Consider the following 20,055-nt stretch of genomic DNA (forward strand, 5'->3'; position numbering starts at 1 on the left):
AATCCTTAGGTGCCATGAGAAATGATTGAGAAATTAGGTTGCCTGTAAGGTGTTTGAGAAAATGTTTGTATGAAAAAGCGTCAGTAGATGAGAGAGAATAGAAGTAAAGAGAGAGAGAGATAAAATGTGAAAGTAAATAAAAGATTTTACAATCTTTTCTCTCTTTTACTTATACACGGTAGAAAAAGTAACCGTTGGTACACCTGTCAGACATGCAGTAGTAAAGGATAATTAATGGGCACAGGAATTCAGTAATCATTACTTATCACATGCAGTTTTTCAAGGAAAAACCGTTTCACTTACCAAGTAATCCCATTAATCAAGGTAGTTCAGTTTTATTTTAAAAGTTAAAACTGTCCCCACTTAATAAATTATTTTCACTGCGAGACCAATATTATGTAAAAATATGACCAATGAGAGAATGACCATTAAGAAACCAAGTAAACAAATACTGCCACGTCAGAATCAGAACTTGATTTGTATCAGAGCTAAAAAGGTCATCAGAATATGGGTAAATCAGGATTTAAAAATGCATCAGAATATCAAATGACTCAGAGACAAAATCTTGCATAAATATAAAATTTCATTAATATATTGAGCAAATACATTTCATGAAATTTAAATTACATGACAAAATTACAAGATTGTCTTAAGCTACAAATCCTAACATCAACAGCTTTTGTCCTAAACTAAAAAGCCAGACAAAGCTGACGGTGAAGAGAAACGGGTAGGAGAAATTATTTCTTCTTCCTACTCTCAACAAAAAGAACAGCGAGTCGAATGATTCGCTCCTGCTTTCGGAGAGCTTCCAGCCGTTCCTCTTCCAGTCGCTCAAGATGGCGATGGTAGTCCATGTAGAAGAACAAGAGGTCTGTGAGGACCTCTTGGGGAACCGAGTCCTAAATCTCATCAGGAATGGCAGTGACATGCCATTCCTGCTACCATTCTGTACACCTTATGGTGAGAGTGAAAGTATCATAGTTCAGAGCTAAGTCGTAATGAACCATGGTTGTGATGAGAGAAAAAGAAATGAGTTTGAGGGTTTGAGAGAAAATGAGAGATGTGTTGGCTGAGGTGTTGGTTTATATAGCCAATAGAATGCCAAGAGACCCAAGAGAAGCAAGGAAAATTGAATAGTGATAGGTAAAATTAATTCTACCTCGTCTCCCTAGACTGATGAGAATAAAAATAACCATTGGAAGTGTAAAATAGGGTTTAATGCGCACAAGAAACAAGTAAAAATTACTGTGCATAGACGTGTACCACTAACCCAAATTATATTGACTGTTAATATCTCACACAAACATATTCTAATTTTAAATAAGACTATTTCAGATTTTAACCACAAATAAGTCAAGTAAAGAATCAGAGTTTAATATCAGAACTTAGAAGTATATCAGAATTTAACAGTCATCAGAGCATGATTTCTTAACTCGAAAACTGAATGCCTATTTCTGTAATTCTTCACACAAATTCTAATTTCATTTATTTCAGAACTTAATCATCAGAACTTCCATCAGAAATTGTCCTCAGAATTTATGCAACTAACACTTAAATGTTCATCTAAAGCAACATTTATCACCACAGTAATTTTCATCATTCATATGGAGTGTATGTGTGTGCAGTAAGCTAAATATCAGATAAAGATTAAAGTCTGATTCACTTAAGTTCATCTTAAAAATAAGGCATAACTAAGAACTTTGCTCAAAATCTGTCATGATTCTGAAGTCTACTTTAGAATGAGTTTATGCATGAGTCCACCTCAACTATTTTATGCTCATTATATGCATCTTTTGAAATTCCATTTTACAGTGGCTTCTCAGTGTAAGTGAGTCACGACTGCTTATCAGAATTTATGCTATAATCAGAGTATTTCTCCAGTAATCATAGAGTGTGAAAAGTCACCAACAAAAATATTTATTTTACTTTTCTGATGCATATTACTTAATACCAGCAATGCACTTGGGTCGTCCCTTCCACAATTTTACTCTAGATCTCAAAGGAGTACCTGATTTTTATTTCTTTTCCTTTTCTTTTGATAAGTGAGACTTATCAGCACTTAGTACATTCACAAGATTTACTAACATCGGAACTTAACAGATGAGAAGCACTATTATAGTTGTTGACTTAGTAATAAGATAGACAAAGTAAATTTAAATAAGCTCAATATTAGAATTTGCTTGTGTCAATAGATTTCCACATAAATAATTACTTCTAACATGGGATTTGTTAGTATATTAAAGACTACTAGGTCAGCATCTAGCATATTTATCCTTATTGGATTGAATAATCACAGAAACATTCATATTACTATCAGAGTTTAGAAATTCACATCAGACAACAATCAGTACTTAAGCAAATTTCAATTAAGCACAGAATACACAAAGATAGTAATATCTATAAATACTGATCATAAAGTCTGATGCATCAGAATAAAAGCTAAGCAGATTTAGAGAAAGAACCTGAAACCATTCCAAGTTCATTTACCAATCTTGTAAAAGTAGCTTCACACAGTGGTTTTGTGAAGATATCTGCTAGTTGTTGATCTGTTGGAACAAAGTGCAATTCCACAGTACCTTCATCCACATGTTCCCTTATGAAGTGGTACCTTATGTTGATGTGCTTTGTCGTTGAGTGTTGAACTGGATTACCTGTCATAGCAATAGCACTTTGATTATCACAGTAAATAGGGATTTTAAAATATGTTAACCCATAATCCAGTAACTGATTCTTCATCCAATGAATCTGTGCACAACAGCTTCCTGCAGCAATGTACTCTCCTTCTGCAATTGACGTGAAAATTGACTTTTGTTTCTTGCTAAAGCAAGAAACCAATCTGCCTCCAAGAACTTGGCAGCTTCCACTTGTGCTTTTCCTGTCAATTTTGCAACCTGCAAAATCTGTATCTGAGTAACCTATTAGTTTAAAGTCTGATTCTCTAGGATACCACAATCTCAGATCAGCTGTTCTCTTAAGATACTTGAAAATTCTTTTCATAGCTGTTAAGTGAGGTTCCCTTGGATCTGCTTGAAATCTTGCACAAAGACAGGTAGCATACATGATATCAGGTCTACTAGCAGTTAGATAGAGTAGAGAGCCAATCATACCTCTGTAATCAGTAATATCTACTGATTTACCAGTATCCTTATCCAATTTTGTTGCAGTGGCCATGGGAGTGGATGCACTTGAACAATCTTGCATTCCAAATTTCTTCAACAAATTTCTGGTGTACTTGGTTTGACAAATAAAAGTGCCTTCTTCATTCTGCTTGACTTGAAGGCCCAGAAAATAGCTAAGTTCTCCCATCATACTCATTTGATATCTTGACTGCATCAGTTTGGCAAACTTCTTGCAAAGTCTGTCATTTTGTAGAACCAAAGATGATATCGTCAACATATATCTGAACCAAAAGTAAGTCCTTTCCATGGTTGAGGTAGAACAGTGTTTTGTCTATAGTTCCTCTGTTAAATCCACTTTCCAGAAGAAACTGAGCTAATGTCTCATACCATACTCTTGGAGCTTGCTTAAGGACATAAAGTGCTTTATCAAGCCTGTAGACATGATTTGGATATTTGGGATCTACAAAGCCTGGAGGTTGTTCAACATATACTTCCTCTTCCAATTCTCCATTGAGAAAAGCACTTTTCACATCCATTTGAAAGACAGTAAACTTTTTGTGAGCAGCATAAGCCAAAAATATCCTGATGGCTTCCAATCTAGTAACTGGTGCAAATGTTTCATCATAATCAATTCCCTCCTGTTGAGAATATCCTTTTATAACCAACCTTGCTTTATTCCTTGTAATCATGCCATCACTATCAGTTTTATTTCTGAACACCCACTTTGTACCAACAACAGATCTGTTCTTTGGTCTTGGCACTAGGGTCCAGACTTTGTTTCTTTCAAATTCATTTAACTCTTCCTGCATTGCTTGCACCCAATCAGCATCTTGAAGAGCTTCTTCCACTTTCTTTGGTTCAGTCTAAGAAAGAAAAGAATTATAGAGACATTTACTTGAAGTAGTTGTTCTAGTTCTGACATCTGCATCAGGATTTCCAATAATTAAGTCAGGTGTATGTGATTTAGTCCACTTCCTTGCAGATGGAAGGTTTTCTCTAGAACTGGATGCTCCCCCATTATCCATGCTATCTTCATCAACATTTTCTGATGCTCCCCCTGAAACTATGCTCTCTGAGTTGGATCCTTCAGAATTTAAGTTTTCAGAACTATCAGAACTTGGCTTATCAGAACTTGATAAATCAGAACTTGAAGAGCTAGTTGTATGTTCTGATGCTTCTTGAGATGTGGTTATATCTTCAGTATGCTCCCCCTGCACAGGTGCATCTTCCTTTGACGTAGTCACCACAGTTTCAATAACATCAGAGTTTAATCCATCAGAGTTTGTAGTATCAGGATATAGACTGTCAGGATTTTCAGTATCAGAGTTTAAGTCTTCATTTTCAAATCTCAGCTGATCATGATCATTGAAATCTTCAAGTCCAGTAATCTTCTTATCATCAAAGGAGACATTGATAGATTCCATGACAACCCATGTTCTTAAATTGTAGACTCTGAAGGCTTTTGTGGAAAGTGGATATCCAACAAAAATTCCTTCATGAGCTTTTAAATCAAATTTGGATAGTTGTTCAGGGTGAGTCCTAAGAACAAAATACTTGCATCCAAATACATGAAAATACTTCAAATTCGGCATCTTTTTCTTCACCATCTCATATGGTGTCTTTCCATACTTGTTGATGAGTGTTGCATTCTGAGTAAAACAAGCAGTCTGCACAGCTTCAGCTCAAAAATAGGTTGGTACCTTTGCTTCATCAAGCATTGTTCGTGCAGCTTCAATAAGAGTTCTATTCTTTCTTTCAACAACTCCATTTTGCTGTGGAGTTGCAGGTGTTAGTGTATACTGAAAATATTTATTTGAAGTATATACATTTATTTTTGGCCAGTTTAATTGAAAATTATTTGAATGTTTACATGTTGTCTAATATTATATATTGTGAACAATCTAGTATCAAATGGGATACAGAATATTAGATTGTTAAATACGGTTATATAATATAATAAGGTTCACAGCACAGGTGGTGTTGGACAATCCACTGGTATGGTTGTAGTATTATTTAGATTAGTTTATATTGACTAATAAATAATACTAATATACTTTGTGTATATTGAATAGGATCAAAATTAGAATTGTTCCCTTAATACTGATAAAGAAGGAGAACTAAGATTCTATGTTATTATTAATGCTTCGGTTCTTAATCCGGAAATAATAATTGACACGTGTATATTATTTACATGCTTTGATTTATATATGAAGTAATTCTTTTAAATTATATCATTATATTTTGGGTGATGCAATTATATACATGGTGGATATTATTTATTGAAGGAATCTATGTCCTGATAATATTCGGGTTAATGATGTCCCCTTGAAAGCTCAAAAAGATTTAATTATGAGAAACCCTACAAGTGGAATTTATTCTGGCATAATTAAATAAAGGTTGAGTGGATGATCAAGGATAAAAGATATTAATTAAATAAATTATCAGTAATTTATTTAATTAATGGACATGTGATATTTTAAACATGGGGAATTTAATAAGCAAATAATATTGGAACTGAATTAATTATTTAAATTGCGGTATTAGGAAAGGTAGTGCAAATATTAATTCTTTAGTGGATTGAATTAATATTTAATTACATTGGGCTAGGCTCAAGATGTAATTATAAGGCCCAACCTAATTATCCATGGTCCCTATTGTAGCCTATATATATTCTTATTCTCTTCTTGCTTGGTAGTGGGTGAAAACCTATTGTAGCCACCAAGGAGCAAGAAGGGAGGATAACTTGAGAAGACGGAGGCCACACTTCGCTCAAGGGAATTTGGGAATACAATTGAAGAGCGTGGAATCAACCGTTAACAAGGTGATTTTCTTTTCGTAATCTTTATCGTAAAACGTAGTAACACCCTAAGTCCGTGGTTCCCAACAATTGGTATCAAGAGCCTGGTAATGGGTTCTACGTTTTATGATATAATGTCCATGTCGTAATTATATATGCGTGTATATAGTGTTTTGCTTGTATTGGTTTTGATGCAGGTTGTTAATCCACTATTATGGCCATGTATATTTTAATTATGTGTTTGGATCCCACATGGTTTAATCGTGGTTAATTTCTGTTTTGGTTTCCACGTGGTTTAATCGTGGTTGTAATTTACACGAGGGTTGATCGTGTTAGAATAGATTTTACAAAATTAGTTTTGTATTAGATCTATTTTTTTGTAATTGTTCCGGGTATTTTGTAATAGTTATGTGTGATTGGAAATCAATTCCGGTAGTTTTTTGTTCCGTTGTGCGATTACAAGGGGCTGCTGTTGGTGTTTGGATCGAACAAAATCAAAACAAAACTCACAGAAAAGGAACAGGCGGCCGGCGCGGTGAAAAACAGCAGAAATAGGGGTAACGCAGGCCGGACCTGCGTTACAAGCCAAGTTACGCCGGTAACGCAGGTCGAACCTGCGCAACATGCCTATTTTGGCTGTAACGCAGGCTGCACCTGCGCAACACGCCCAGATTGGCTGTAACGCAAGTCTGGCATGCGCAACAGGTGCTGGGGCAGTTTTTTTTCGAAAGCTGGATTTTTTTTCAAGGGCCATAATAGTGGAAAATTTATTTTAATTTTTTCCATTAAATTTTAATTATTGCTTTAATTTATTGATTATGTGTGTCATTAATTATGTGTGTAATTCCTTTAAAATTGCATGTTTAACTTTATTAGGATGACATGGACATGAATTTTATTTATTGCTTTAATTAAATGTTATATGTTGCTAAAATTATGTGTGTATTTTGAATGCATGATTAGACATATTTATAACGACATAGGACCCCATTTAATTTTAAAATTCCTCAATTTTAATAAAAAAAATTTAAGTAGGAGAGGGAATTAATATGAAATTAAATCCCATGGTCTCCATTATTGGTTGTAGGTAATTTAACATAAAGACGAATATAAATTATATATACGTCACCCATCGTGGCATGTAATTTATGGTGTCTAGAATGTTATAGAAATTACTAGAACAAACTTCTTAAATTAATTTTAAAAGGAATAAAATATGGATTTTCTTTATTTCTGATTTGGGGCGATTTTGTCAAAAACGAGTTCATCGAACTTGTAAGGCTGTGGGTTTTAAGCGAGACCGATGTGACTCCTCCACTACCTGGAAATCAAACCATTGATGAATATTGAATTGAAGTATTCTATTCAAGGCAAAATTACGAATATTGGAAGGTATACACGCCACCCATCGTGGCGTACCAAGTTCCATAGATTTCAAATAATTTAAGATTTGATGATGGTATACACTTAGCTATGAAAAATAATATAGTCCACCCCAACGTGGCATATTGTTTAGTAATAGGACCGAAGTAACATTTAAACAAAATTAGGTGGTATACAAGTCACACATCGTGGCGTACCAGAAGCTTATGGTGTTTAGATGTTAGTGCATTAAATTTTAATAATTGTTAGAGGAATCAATAGATCTTAATAATTAATGCACCCTTATTTATGTGATGTTTTTATGCATGATTCTTAGGATAAAATGGGCTTTAATCCACTATTCACCATACTTAAGGATAACAAACTTACCGGACCTAACTATATTGAATGGAAACGAAATTTGGACATTGTGTTGACTGCTGAGGAGTACAAGTTTTGCACTTATGAACCCAAGCCTGAATAGCCTGCTGTTGATGCTCCTGAAGATGAGAAAGAGTATTATAAACGTTGGATTAAGGCTGATGAGATGTCGCGATGCTACATTCTGGCAGCAATGTTGGGTGTTTTGCAGCATCAGCATCAGTCTATGGCCACTGCTTTGGATATGCTCTTTAATCTCAAGGAACTTTTTGGAGATCAGAATAGGGCTGCTAGGCAACTAGCCATGAAGGCTTTAATGAACACTCAGATGGCTGAAGGCACACCTGTAAGGGATCATGTTCTCAAGATGAGTCGCATCTGAATGAGATAGAGATCCTTGGTGCTGAACTTGACGGGGAAACCCAGATTGACATTATCCTTATGAGCTTGTCCAAGAGTTTTGAGCAGTTCCGCTTGAATTACAACATGAACAAGAGGCAGTATAGTCTCGCGGAACTGCTGAAAGAACTTCAGGTAGCTGAAGGATTATTTCGGCAGAGTGTTCAAGTGAATGTGGCTGAGAAAGGTTCTTCCTCTAAGCCGAAAGGTATTAAGAAGAAGAAAAAGGCTCAGACACAGAAAGCTGTGAAGGCAGTGGAAGTTCAGGGTGGTGTGAAAAAGCCTAAGGGAAAGTGCTTCAGATGCAAACAGTCAGGTCACTGGAAACAGGATTGTCCTCTTCCTAAGAAGACAAACAATACTGGTATGTCTCTTTCTCTAGTTACAGAAACATTTATAGCGGCTATATCTACGAGCACTTGGTGTGTAGATACGGGAGCCACTGATCATGTTTGTAATTCTATGCAGGGGTTCCAGCTATCCAGAATGCTTAGAGATGGTGAGATATACGTGTTCATGGGAGATGCTACGAAAGTAGTAGTAGTTGCAGTAGGAGTTATTCATTTATCTTTTGGTTCTTATAGGATTTTGGTTTTGAACAATTGTCTTTATGTACCTTCTTTTAGAAGGAATTTAATTTCGGTTTCTAAACTTGCTTTGGATGGTTATAATGTTTGTTTGGATCGTAATGTTTCTATTATGATGAATAAACGAATTATATGTTCTGGTACATTGCAAGACAATTTGTATATAATTAATCCTAGTCAACCTGCACTGCAACTGCAATTTAGGGAATTGAACAACACATCTTCTAACTCTACTAAAAGAAAAGAACCTTCTAGTTTGAACCAAACATATCTTTGGCACTTGAGATTAGGTCATATTAACTTGAGGAGGATTCAAAGACTGGTAGTAGACGGGCCTTTAAGCTCATTGGCAGTGGAGCCATTTCCAGTTTGTGAATCCTGCTTAGAAGGTAAAATGACTAATAGGCCTTTCAAGGCAAAGGGGAATAGAGCCAAACAACTGTTAGAATTGGTTCACTCTGATTTATGTGGACCCATGAATATCCAAGCAAGAGGTGGTTATGAATATTTCGTTACTTTCATTGATGATTATTCTAGATATGGGTACGTTTATTTGTTGCGCCGTAAGTCTGAGTGCTTTGATAAGTTCAAAGAGTACAAAGCTAAAACGGAGAAGCGACTTAATAAAAGTATCAAGTCACTACGATCAGATCATGGTGGCGAATACTTGCTTGGAGAATTTAGGGAATATTTATCAGAAAATGGGATAGAATCCCAGTTAACTGCACCAGGCACACCCCAGCAGAACGGTGTAGCAGAGAGAAGGAACCGGACTCTTTTAGAGAGTGTTAGATCGATGATGAGTTATTCGGATTTACCCAAGTCATTTTGGGGACATGCCTTAGAGACAGCAGCTTATCTTCTGAACTTAGTACCTTCTAAGTCGGTTCCTAAAACCCCCTTAGAATTGTGGACCGGGGATAAACCGAGTCTAAGACATATTCAAATATGGGGTTTTCCGGCACATGTGCTGAACAAGAACGCGACTAAGTTAGAATCTCGTACAGAAGTAAAGCTGTTTGTAGGCTACCCCATGGGAACGAAAGGATATTTATTTTATAGTCTGAAGAATCGGGATGTCATTGTTAGCACTAATGCAAGATTCTTGGAGGAGGACTATATAATGAATCACAAACCCATGAGTAGTGTCGTTTTAGAGGAACTAATGGGAGGGAAAAATAATACCCATGAAGCTGTAGTACAAGTAGAACAACCACAACATAATGTACAACCTGTCACTAATACCGCACCAGTGCCTCGTCGTAGTGGGAGGGTTGTTCAACAGCCTGATAGATTCATGTTTTTAGGAGAGTCTTCAGACTTGGTCCCTGGTGAACATGATGATGATCCCCGTACATACGAAGAGGCAGTACAAGACAAATATGCAGATCTTTGGCAAAAGGCGATGGAATCTGAGATAGAATCAATGTATTCTTATCAGGTCTGGGAGCTCGTGGAACCACCCAAAGGTATAAAACCTATTGGATGTAAGTGGATCTACAAGAAAAAGAGGGGATTAGATAAAAAGGTGAAAGCCTGGAAAGCAAGACTTGTTGCGAAAGGGTATACTCAGAAAGAAGGTATCGATTATGAGGAAACCTTTTCACCGGTAGTCATGCTTAAGTCAATCCGTATTCTTTTATCTATAGCAGCTCATCTCAATTATGAGATTTGGCAAATGGATGTCAAGACAGCTTTTCTTAATGGAAGTCTTGAAGAAACCATCTATATGCAGCAACCAAAAGGATTCATTAAGGAAGGCCAAGAGCATCTGGTATGTAAGCTTAAGAGGTCTATTTATGGACTTAAACAAGCTTCTAGAGACTGAAATATTTGTTTTGATCAGGCAGTCCAGTCATATGGATTTGATCAAAGTCCAAGTGAATCGTGCGTGTATAAGAGAAGTGAAGGTAATGCAGTGGTTTTTCTAGTACTATATGTAGATGATATTTTACTCATTGGAAACAATGTTGAGATGTTGTCATCAGTAAAGGCATGGTTGTTCAAACAATTTGTCATGAAGGACTTAGGTGAAGCGGCGTACATCCTTGGGATCAAAGTTATAAGGGATCGCAAGAAAAGGATGTTGGCTTTATCTCAAGAGCCCTACATTGATGAAGTATTAGCTCGTTTTAACATGCAGAACTCTAAGAAAGGTTTTTTACCTTTTAAGCATGGAGTTGCTCTATCTAAGAAGCAGTGTCCTTCGATACCTAAGGATATAGAGAGCATGAAAGCAGTTCCTTATACTTCAGCATGTGGAAGCTTAATGTATGCTATGTTCTGTACGAGGCCTGACATCTGCTTTGCTGTAGGCATGGTTAGTAGATATCAGTCGAAACCAGGTCAGGAATATTGGAGTGCAGTAAAAACTATACTTAAGTACCTGAGAAGGACTAAGGAGTATATGTTAATTTACAAGGCCTCAGATCTATTTCCTTTGGGATATACTGATTCAGATTTCCAATCAGATAGGGATAAGAGGAAATCAACCTCGGGATATGTTTTTACTTTGGGAGGTGGAGCCATTATATGGAGGAGTGTAAAGCAGAAATGCATTGCAGACTCCATCATGGAGGTCGAGTACGTGGCGGCCTCTGAGGCTGCCAAGGAGGCTGTATGGTTCAGGAACTTCCTTTTGGACTTAGATGTGGTACCTAATTTGCCTAGGAGCTTGACGGTGTATTGTGATAACACTGGTGCTGTGGCAAATTCAAAGGAACCGCGAGACCACAAAGCAGCTAAATATATTGAACGTAAGTATCATCTCATACGAGGAATCGTAAAGCGAGGGGATATAGTTGTGGCTCACATATCATCAGAAGACAACCGGGCAGATCCTTTCACAAAGAGCTTGTCAACCAAGGTTTTTGACAAATATATGGAAGCGATAGGAGTCAGATGGATGGACACATAGATTTTTATGTAATAGTGGATTAAATAAACACTGATGTACACATAGAATATTATGAGTATAAGTGGGAGATTGTTAGTGTATACTGAAAATATTTATTTGAAGTATATACATTAATTTTTGGCCAGTTTAATTGAAAATCATTTGAATGTTTACATGTTGTCTAATATTATATATTGTGAACAATCTAGTATCAAATGGGATACAGAATATTAGATTGTTAAATACGGTTATATAATATAAGAAGGTTCACAGCACAGGTGGTGTTGGACAATCCACTGGTATGGCTATAGTATTATTTAGATTAGTTTATATTGACTAATAAATAATACTAATATACTTTGTGTATATTGAACATGATCAAAATTAGAATTGTTCCCTTAATACTGATTAAGAAGGAGAACTAAGATTCTATGTTATTATTAATGCTTAGGTTCTTAATCCGGAAATAATAATTGACACGTGTATATTATTTACATACTTTGATTTATATATGAAGTAATTCTTTTGAATTATATCATTATATTTTGGGTGATGGAATTATATACATGGTGGATATTATTTATTGAAGGAATCCATGTCCTGATAATATTCGGGTTAATGATGTCCCCTTGAAAGCTCAAAAAGATTTAATTATGAAAAACCCTGCAGGTGAAATTTATTCTGGCATAATTAAATAAAGGTTGAGTGGATGATCAAGGATAAAAGATATTAATTAAATAAATTATTAGTAATTTATTTAATTAATGGACATGTGATATTTTAAACATGGGGAATTTAATAAGCAAATAATATTGGAACCGAATTAATTATGTAAATTGCGGTATTAGGAAAGGTAGTGCAAATATTAATTCTTTAGTGGATTGAATTAATATTTAATTACATTGGGCTAGGCTCAAGATGTAATTATAAGGCCCAACATAATTATCCATGGTCCCTATTGTAGCCTATATATATTCTTATTCTCTTCTTGCTTGGTAGTGGGTGAAAACATATTATAGCCACCAAGGAGCAAGAAGGAAGGATAACTTGAGAAGACGGAGGCCACACTTCGCTCAAGGGAATTTGGGAATACAATAGAAGAGCGTGGAATCAACCGTTAACAAGGTGATTTTCTTTTCGTAATCTTTATCGTAAAACGTAGTAACACCCTAAGTCCGTGGTTCCCAACAGCAGGAGCAGAGAATTCCTGCTTGATTCCATGGTCTTTGCAGAACTCTTCCATTATAAAATTCTTGAACTCAGTGACATTATCACTTCTTATGATCTTCACAGAATCTTTGACCAATTTATCCAGTTATTTGACATGATCAATCAAGATAGATGCAGTTTCACTTTTTGTGTGCAAGAAATACACCCATGTGTATCTGGTGAACTCATCCACTAAGACCATAGAATATTTCTTCTTTGCAATAGACATGACATTCACTGGACCAAATAGATCTACATGAAGTAGGTGATAAGGCTCCAAAATTGATGATTCACTCTTGCTCTTGAATGAAGATTTTCTTTGTTTAGCCTTCTGACATGAATCACAAAGGCCATCAGGAGCAAATACTGATTTTGGAAGTCCTCTCACAAGATCTTTCTTGACCAGTTCATTTATATTGTTGAAATTTAAATGAGAGAGTTTCTTGTGCAAATTGTTGCTCTACTCATCAGACAGATTGCAGAACCATCAGTACTTGTTGAAAGCTTGGCTTCATAAATGTTACCATGCCTGTATCCTTTCAGAACAACTTTGCATGTAGGTTTTCTTACAACTTCACAGTGTTCTTCAAAGAAATCCACATGATAACCTCTGTCACAGATTTGACTAACACTCAGCAGATTGTGTTTAAGTCCTGAGACCAGAGCTACTTCTTTAATGATGACATTCCCAAGATTGATATTTCCATATCCCAATGTTTTTCCAATGTTTCCATCTCCATAAGAAACACTTGGGCCAGCCTTCTCCACAAAGTCTGATAGAGGGCTTTATTTCCAGTCATATGTCCTGAACATCCACTGTCCAGAACTAGGATTTTTTGCCTGTTGCCCTGCAATCACAAAGACCACTAATGATTAGTTTTAAGGACCCAGACTTGCTTGGATCCTGTGGCCTTATTAAATTTGTTAACATTTGCAGTGGATTTAGCATCAGATTTTATGTTAACATTTTTCTTATCAGCATTTATACTATCAGACTTTGTATCAGAACTTACACTAGAAGGAACCATGCTAACTTTCTTTAAAGAAGGTTTTATTTGATAATAATCATAGTAAAAACTATGATATTCCTTACAAGTATAAATGGAATGCCATAAACTACCACAATGAAAACAAGGATTTTGTGGCCTATATCTAACAGACTGACTCTTAACTCCTGACTTTCAAGGTAAGGAGTTTATGTTCTTATTCTTCCTGCAAAAAGAAGCCAGATGGTTAGAACTTCCACAGTTATGACATGTTTTTCTAGGAGCATTAGGAACAGGCTTATAATCATTGCTTTTATTCACACCTTCCTTTCCATTCCTATTTTTACCTAGTTTATATTCTTTACATCTTTCATCTTATATTTAAGCTGCTTCTTTGTCATTAAGCCTACGTTAACTTCAGTTGTATTTTCCTGTTTTAGTTTGTCAGAAGTTAATTCCTCTTTAACTTCTGATTTCTCAGTATCAGACTTTACAGCAACAAAATTAACAGGTTTTAACTTTGGCTTTTGTTTAACAACTATAGGCTTAATTTCTACAGTTCCTTTATCATTCTTATCATCTCCATAACCTAAGCCCTCTTTCCAGTTTCCACTACTTAACAAATTCTGAGTTGTTCTGCCAGAGTTAGTCCAAGTCCTGATAATCTCTCTTTCCTTTTCTAACTCAGTTTTTAGAGATTCATTCATTTTACGTACTTCATCCCTAACATAGAAAGCATCATCTCTATCTTTCTGAGTTTGATGGAACATGACTAACTCTTTTTCTAAATAATCATTCCTCTTTTTACAAGCAAGATTTTCAGAAGTTAATCATTCACATGTTAAAGTTTGATCTCTATAACTAATGAACATGGTTTTAAGATATCTTCTCAACTCATTAATATCATCAGTATGAAACGCATAAGTAGTTTGAGGTACCTTTAACTCAGCAGCTTCAGGACTGCTATCAGCATTTGCCATATCAGCATTTTCCATCAATGCATAGTTCTCCTCACTTTCAGAATCTGAAGTGTCGGTCCAGCTTTTCATCTTTGTGACAAGAGCCTTGCCTTTGTCACTCTTCACTTTCTTGCAATCAGGAGGTATGTGGCCTTTCTCACCACAGTTTTAGCATTTGACATTTGTGTAATCTCCTCTGTCAGACTTCCCTCCTTTGCATTCAGATTTTCTGAAATTCTTCTTATCAGAACTTGCACCTTTCCTGGAAAACCTCTTTCCCTTCCTAAACTTTTTGTATGAAATCCTTATGATTCATTTCACCATAAGAGCACACAGCTTCATCATCTCTTCATCAGCATCCATCTCAGGCAAGCTTTCAGTTTATGAGTCATCATCACTATCAGAATTTGATGACTCAGTATCAGACTTTGTGATGAGTGCTTTTCCCTTGCCTTTCCTTGAGGTAGCTGCCTTGGGGGATTCTTCTTCAGCCTTAAGAGCAATTTTCCTTGACTTTCCTCCTTTCCTCTTGCTTCTTTATTCCATCTCAAGTTCATGAGTCTTGAGCATCCCATAAATTTCATCAAGAGCTGTTTCATCAAGATTATAGTTGACTCTTATAATTGTTGCCTTCAAATCCTAACTTTCAGGATGAGCTAACAGGAACTTAAGGTTTGAATCTTCAATATCATACTCCGTATCAACTAGTGAAAATCATTCAAGAGTTTGACAAATATGTCATATAAATCAGTCAATGACTCATTAGGCTTTGAGTCAAAGTGTTCATACTCTTAAGTGAGTATTGTCTTCCTGTTCTTCTAAATCGAATCAGTTCCCTGGCACCTTGTCTCCAAGGCATCCCATATCTCCTTTGTAGTCTTGCAGTTAATTACCCTGTTTGACATTAAATTATCAATGGCACTATGCAGCAAGTGTCGTACCTTAGCATCCTTAGCAATTGATGCGATATTTTCAGCAGTGTAATCACTCTTCTCCTTTGGTACAGACTTTGCTGCTTCACCTGCAAATACAACAGCGAGTTTTGTTGGCTTGTGAGGTCCTTCATGGATTCTGTCAAGATATTATGGATCAGTAGCTTCCAGAAACATAGTCATCCTCACCTTCCATATGGGATATTCAGATGGCTTCAGTATGGGAACTCCAATAGCCTCATATAGACTATGGATTTGAGACTTTGGTGGTTCTTCAGTTTTGGTGGGCTTGGTAGGAGTTTCTGCTTCAGACATGATTGTTTTTGGATCTTAAACTGTTTGTGTGTTAACAGATAGGCTCTGATACCACTTGTTAGGTCACACACACTGTAGAAGGGGGTTGAATACACTATAACATAATCAAATCGAATTCAAATAACACAAGTAACAGAAAATAGACTTTATGCAATGCAATAAACTCTGTTATAATATGGAACTGTCCTCTCTCAGTGATTAACAAATATCACGAGAGCTGCTAGGGTTACAATGAATAATATTCTCGATAATGATAACACTTATAGTGTAAACCCTATGTCTGTGTTTATATATTACACAATTACAAGATAATCGCTAATTGATATGGAATATAATTTTGTTTCCTAAAATATATCAACCAGTTATCTTTTCTTTCAAGTATTCCATTCTTCACAGAATTCCTTCTTCATGCATATCTCTTCTTACGTTTGTCTTGATCTTCTTTCCTTTCAATCAGCCGCCTTCCTTATCTGAAAGTTTCCTTTAAGTCCTGGTATTCTCTCCTGATAAATATCTCCTGAATCTTAAGTACTGATAACTTAAGTTTTGACTTCAGTATAAGTGCTGATTTCAGTTAAGTACTGATTTGTCCTATTTAAGTAAGATCTGAAAACTAAACATAAATCATATTAGACATGACATTATCAAATATATCTAACCATAAGATGCGGTGCAAGATGTGGACGTGGTAGCAGGTATGCTTGTTATTAACTCGGTAGAAGTAAAAGTATTGATGGATTCTGGAGCAACTAGATCTTTTATCTCTGAAAGTATTCTTGATAAGTTAAATTGTGTTGCGTCCCCTCTAGAACCTAATTTAATTATAGAGATAGCAAATCAAGAGAAAATTATTGTTAATAAGTTTTGTCCCAATTGCGATGTGGTGATAGAAGGTCGGCACTTTTCTGCTGACTTAATTCCCTTTAAGTTAGGAGAATTTGAGGTTATACTAGGAATGGACTGGTTGTCAAACCATGAAGCGCAAATAGAGTGTAAAAGTAAGAAGTTGAAGTTAAGGACCAAGGATGGTGAGGAAGTGATATTCAAAGGAAAGAAGCAAGAGAAGAAATTCCTAACGGCTGTCGAAATAAGGAGATTATTACGTCAAGGATGCGAAGTTTATTAGGCTCATGTTATGGATGTAGAAAAAGAATCCGTGAGGATCGAAGATATTCCAATAGAAAGATATTTTCCTGACGTGTTTCCTGAAGAATTGCCAGGACTACCTCCAGATAGAGAGATCGAGTTTACGATTGATTTGGCTCCTGGAACGGAACCAGTATCGAAAGCTCCCTATCGTATGGCGCCAGTCGAGATGAAGGAATTGGCAGCTCAGTTGCAAGAATTGTTGGATAAAGGAGTAATTCGGCCGAGTATATCCCCGTGGGGAGCACCGGTGTTATTTGTAAAGAAAAAGGACGGGAGTATGAGGTTGTGCATTGATTATCGCGTATTGAATAAGTTGACGATTAAGAATAAGTACCCTCTACCGCGAATCGATGATTTGTTTGATCAGCTAAAAGGAGCTTCGTGTTTCTCCAAGATTGATTTAAGATCTGGGTATCATCAATTAAAGATTAAAGCGGAAGACATACCCAAGACAGCGTTTCGAACGAGATATGGGCACTATGAGTTTTTGTTAATGGCATTTGGTTTGACGAATGCGCCAGCCGCATTTATGGATCTTATGAACAGAGTGTTCAAGCAATATTTGGATAAGTTCGTTATTGTGTTTATTGACGATATAATGATTTACTCTAACACGGAAGAAGATCATAAGGAGCATTTGAGGATTTCCTTGGAAATTCTGAGAAAAGAGAAGTTATACGCTAAGTTTTTGAAGTGCGAATTTTGGCTAAAGGAAGTGCAATTTCTAGGTCATGTAGTTAATAAAGAAGGAATTAAAGTGGACCCAGCCAAGATAGAAGGTGTAATGAATTGGGAAAGGCCCAAGACTCCTACGGAAGTCAGAAGTTTTCTGGGATTAGTCGGATACTATAGAAGGTTTGTGCAATATTTTTCTAAGATTGTTGTTCCCTTAACGAAGTTGACAAGAAAGAACGAGAAGTTTGTATGGACGAAAAAGTGTGAGAAAAGTTTTCAAGAGTTAAAGAAAAGGCTGGTAACTGCCCCAGTGTTGGTGTTACCTGATGAAAAAGGAGAATTTGTAATATTCGGTGATGCTTCGTATAAAGGACTTGAATGTGTGTTAATGCAACACGGGAAGGTAATAGCATATGCGTCAAGGCAACTCAAGCCGCACGAGCAAAAAAATCCAACGCATGATTTGGAATTGTTAGCAATTGTGTTTGCCCTTAAGATTTGGAGGCATTATTTATACGGGGAAAGTGCGAGATTTATACAGGTCATAAGAGTTTAAAGTATATTTTCACTCAAAAGGAATTGAATATGAGACAGAGGAGATGGTTAGAGTTGATCAAAGATTATGATTGTTCGATAAACTATCATCCTGGAATGGCAAATGTGGTAGCAGATGCTCTAAGTTGCAAGGAAAGGTTGAATATGTTAACGTCGTCGGAAGATTTGGTCAAGGATTTTGAAAAGATGAAAATAGAAGTACATAATCCAGAATTTGGAAGTGAAGCTATATATGCGATGTCATTTCAACCCGAAATTTTAGAGAAGATTCGATGCTGTCAAGAGCAAGAAATGAATCGCGAAAAGGATAAGTTATCAGGAGAAGAAATTAAAGCTCAAAAGGATGGAAAAGGAATATACCGTGTTAACTCACATATTTGGATACCTAATGTTGTGGAGTTAAAGCATGAGATTTTGCAAGAAGCGCATAACTCGAGATTTTCAATTCACCCTGGAAATATGAAAATGTGCCAGGACTTAAGAGAGAATTATTGGTGGCCAAACATGAAAAAGGAAATTGCGGAATGAATAAGTAAGTGTTATACGTGTCAAAGAGTCAAAGCGGAATATCAGAGGCCAAGCGGATTGCTTCAGCCACTAGATATACCAGAATGGAAATGGGAGCATATTGCGATGGATTTCGTGGTAGGATTACCTAAAACCAAGTCTAATCATGATGTGATTTGGGTGGTAATCGATCGGTTGACGAAGTCAAGACATTTCTTGCCGATAAATGAAAGGTTTTCATTGGAAAAGTTGGTCAAATTGTATTTGGATGAGATAGTGATACGTCACGGAGTTCCTGTCTCTATTGTATCTGATAGAGATCCAAGGTTTAACTCGAGATTTTGGACACAATTCCATGATCATTTGGGAACTAAGCTGAGAATGAGTATGGCATATCATCCGCAGACTGACGGACAAAGTGAAAGGACAATTCAGACAATTGAAGATATGTTGTGAACCTGTGCAATAGATTTCAAAGGAAATTGGGACGATCATTTGCCGTTAATTGAGTTTTCCTACAACAACAGTTATCACGCGAGTATTGGCATGTCGCCTTATGAAGCGTTGTATGGAAGAAAATGTAGGTCCCCTACGTATCGGGACGAGGTTGGTGAGCACAAATTAATTGGCCCAGAGCTAGTTCAACAAATGAAGGAAAAGGTAGAAATGATTCGGAAAAGATTAGTTGCATCTCAAGATCGACAAACAAAGTATGCAAATCAAGAACGAAAAGATGTGCAATTCGATCTGGAGACAAAGTATTATTAAAGATATCTCCTTGGAAGGGTTTAACCCGATTCGGGAAGAAAAGGAAGTTGAGTCCTAGGTATATTGGACCATTTGAAGTACTGCGACGAGTTGGGAAGGTGGCATATAAATTAGTGCTACCTCCGCAAATACAACATCTGCATAATGTATTTCATGTTTCTCTTCTGAAGAAGTATAATGCTGATGCGAGCCATGTGATCGAGTTGGAACCAGTGGAAATCCAACCAGATTTATCTTATGTAGAACAACCAGTTCGAATCTTGGACCGTAAAGAGAGGACACTTAGAAATAAAGTTGTACCTCTAGTTAGAGTATTGTGGAGAAATCCACTAGTAGAAGAATCAACTTGGGAATTAGAGAGTGAAATGCAAGAAAAGTATCCCCCTCTATTTGCTTAGACTAGATTCTGGGGACAGAATCCTTTTAAGGAGGGTAGATTGTGACGACTGAGAATTTTAC

Source organism: Apium graveolens, chromosome 7 (assembly GCF_009905375.1).
Source record: "Apium graveolens cultivar Ventura chromosome 7, ASM990537v1, whole genome shotgun sequence".
NCBI classification, from domain to species: domain Eukaryota; kingdom Viridiplantae; phylum Streptophyta; class Magnoliopsida; order Apiales; family Apiaceae; genus Apium; species Apium graveolens.